The sequence below is a fragment of the Ceratotherium simum genome, chromosome 15, assembly GCF_057802395.1.
Source record: "Ceratotherium simum simum isolate JZ-2026a chromosome 15, ASM5780239v1, whole genome shotgun sequence".
NCBI classification, from domain to species: Eukaryota; Metazoa; Chordata; class Mammalia; order Perissodactyla; family Rhinocerotidae; genus Ceratotherium; species Ceratotherium simum.
In genome coordinates, this window is record NC_141914.1 from 3,512,271 (window position 1) to 3,515,972 (window position 3,702).

At 40.8% G+C, this 3,702-nt stretch overlaps 1 pseudogene; it reads left to right on the plus strand.

Annotated features, from left to right (window-relative positions):
• Positions 1 to 2,212: 2,212 nt before the first annotated feature.
• Positions 2,213 to 3,130, plus strand: LOC101392729 (olfactory receptor 5H2-like; annotated as a pseudogene).
• Positions 3,131 to 3,702: the final 572 nt, after the last annotated feature.

The following is a 3,702-nucleotide window of genomic DNA, read 5'->3' on the forward strand; positions in this document are numbered from 1 at the left end:
AACTGTTCCCACATTTCTTGGAGTTCTCCGTATCATTCCACCCACCGGTTTCCCTTTCACGTCTCATGATTTTCTGGCCTCACGTCTATCCCAAAATGGAAACTGCTCTCACTAAAGCCACGACCAATGCCTTAACATCCACACTCAGTCTCTGAGCACTCCTTGTCCTACTAGAGCATTTATTTGGCATTTCACGTGTACTTCCCTTCATTCTTCCTGAGCGTCTTTCCCTCTAAGTCCACAGCACTCAGCTGTCCCGTCTCCCTCCTGCTTCTCTGATCACTCAGTATCCTTATCTGGTGTCTCCCTAGTCTTTCTTTGCTGTGAGCTGTAGTCTTTCTTTCTTTCCTTGGTTGCAACAGGAAATGAGTTAATTGAATGGAAGTCGGCTTTATCACAGAAATGCAAGAAAGATTGGAGGAATCAGCTGAAAAAATGGGCAGAATGGAAGGAAGCAAAAAGGGCAATCAACAGCCAAAATCAAGTCCCATCAGCAACTCAATGAGAGCCACTGTCACTGCTGCTGACCCTGGAAAGCAGCTCACACTGACAATGCCTTTGCTGCTGGTGCAGGATGCATTTGCTGGAGTCTTCCTATTGCTGCCTTTGTGACCAATATTCTCTATGTTTCTGTACCATTTTCTCCATCTTTCATATTCCAAATGTAAGTTAAGTGGGTTTGATAATCCAAATCTAGGACAAGTCCCCTCACTACAGGTACAAGGGGATGGGAAACTCAGTTTCCAGCTCTTTTGGCTTCTTGAGTGGTGGTAACCTCTGCCAGCCACCAAGATTAAGTGGTAGAAAAGGAGATCAGAGGTGCCGGACCATGGCATAGTGGTTAAGTGGGTGCGCTCTGCTGCTGGCAGCAGGGGTTTGGATCCCAGGCGCTCACCGATGCACTGCTTGTCATGCCATGCTGTGGCGGCATCCCACGTAAAGTAGAGGAAGATGGGCACGGATGTTAGCTCAGGTCCGGTCTTCCACAGCAAAAAGAGGAGGATTTGCATGGATGTTAGCTCAGGGCTGATCTTCCTCACAAAAAAAAAAAAAAGAAAAAAGAAAAAAAGGACATCAGATGTTGGCCATAGATATACGCTGTGTATCCACTTTATAACTTCCTTAATACACTTCCTCAAGTTTCTTTCCATGCTCTTCTTCTCTTTACTTTATGCACTCTCTCCAGTGTATAGGTCATCAATAAACATGCCTTCAGCTCCCCTGGTGACTCCAAGGACCTTATTTCTATTAAGTTCTAGTTGACCCATACCACTCAGTTCACGGGATGCTCTCTCCACAAACTGGCCACTACATCTGAGTTCTCAATCTAAATCTGACGACCATCTACCCAGTCATCAAGTGACTCCTCTCTCCTTCACTCACCACCCTCCTCCCAACTAATATGTCACCAGGTCCTAGTGACTCTCCACTCTGAATTCTTTTACATCTATCTCTCATTCCTCCTCATCACTTCTAATGTCATATCACTCGTTGACTAGGCACTCCACATGCATTTGAATACATGGAGAACATTTGTGACATGCAGATATTAGACCTCATTCTTGACTCACTGAATCAATTTCTACAGTAATATCTCAGAATCTATATCTGGCAAAAAAATTGCTCAGACAATTCTGATGTGTAATTTGACTTGGGAACCACTGGACAAGAGTATCAACTTCCCAACTAGTATTCCAACTGCAATTTCCCCTCTCAGCAGACAACTTTCTACACTGCCGTGTATTTAATTTTAAAACTATCTTACAAGACCAGTCCACATCTTTAAGTTTTCAGTGCATGCTTATTGCCTGAGGAATAAAGTTCAATATCCCTCACATGTCATTCAATTCATTTCATTACCCAGGCCCTTCAGACTTATTTTCCCTTGACCCGACATCCTTGTTCCACAAACAGAACTTCCCTATCACACTCAATGGTTTCCTCACAAATTTAACACACACTTAGAATGACTTTCCCTTTTTCTCAATCTGTTTCTGCACACTTTTAAATGAAATTACCCCATTTTTCCATTTATTCAATTCCCCCAATATAGATTCCATCTATTATAGAGGTAATAAAAAACATTAAGGGGAAATTCTGATGTGGATAATTTTATTTCAACTCTCCTCCTGTGTATTTTCATGTGATAAGTCCTCGGTGATATAAGCTTTTCATTTACTCCACATCATTTCAGGCAGCACCCAGTGAGGACATGGAAAAGGAAAATGCAACGTTGCTGACAGAGTTTATTCTCACAGGACTTACATATAAACCAGACTGGCAAATCCTCCTGTTCCTGGTGTTCTTGCTTATATATTTCATCACCGTTATGGGAAACCTTGTTCTGATTGCTCTCATATGGAATGACCCTCACCTTCACATCCCCATGTACTTATTCCTCTGGAGTCTGGCTTTTGTGGATGCTTGGTTATCATCCACAGTGACCCCTAAGATGCTGGTGAACTTCTTTGCCACAAGTAAGATGATCTCTCTCCCTGAATGCATGATACAATTTTTTTCCTTTGCAATCAGTGCAACCACGGAATGTTTTCTGCTGGCAACAATGGCATATGATCACTATGTGGCCATATGCAAACCTTTACTCTATCCAGTGATTATGACCAATAGACTAAGCATCCGACTGATATAGTCTCATCATTTGTAGGTGGCCTTCTTCATGCCTTAATTCGTGTAGGATTTTTATTCAGATTAACCTTCTGTAATTCTATCATATTACATCACTTTTACTGTGACATTATACCATTGTTTAAGATTTCCTGTACTGACCCTGCTATTAATGTCCTGGTGGTGTTTATTGTCTCTGGGTCAATACAGGTGTTCACCATTGTGACTGTTCTTGTCTCTTATACACTTGTTCTCTTTACAATCTTAAAAAAGGAAGTCTGTACAAGGCATCGGGAAAGCCTTCTCCACCTGTGGCGCCCATCTCCTGTCTGTCTCTTTATACTATGGCCCTCTTCTCTTCAAGTATGTGCGCCCTGGATCTGCACAGGGAGATGACCAAGATATGATGGACTCTCTATTTTACACTGTCATCATTCCTTTGTTAAATCCAATTATCTACAGCCTGAGAAATAAGAAAGTCAAAGATTCACTGGCAAAAATATAAAAGAGAAATACTAATAGCTCATGCTAATATCTGTTCTCTTTTTATTAAAACAGCCACAAAATATGCAGATTAGATGTGGCTCTATTTTGCTTTGTGTGCAAGTTTTTTGTAGTTATAATTGGTCTAGCATTTTAGTGACAAGGTGGGAGTACCTAATAAACACCTCAATATATGTACATATGTTAATTAAAAACATAGAAACAATTTTAATCAGGGGATCATGTCATACTAAAATAATTAAAGAAGAAAAGAAATAAAATATTTTATATGATGTATATTTTCAATGTGGCTTCATGAATGCTTTAAGCAGTAAAGTAGCGTAGTTACTCTGAACAGGACTCAGTTATGATGTCTTTGATGATAATACAGCTGGGCAGCCTGGAGACACACATCACATTAACTCCACAGTGGAGGCAGGCCTGTGTTTGAGTGAACAGAGGCAAATCCCAGAAATTCTGCTAGTCATCAAAGGTCTTTCATTCCACTTTGTTTGGGACATGGTGAATTTCGCTCCTTGAGATATATGTGATATCACATATCACACAGAGATATAAAAAGAAATGGGAAAACAA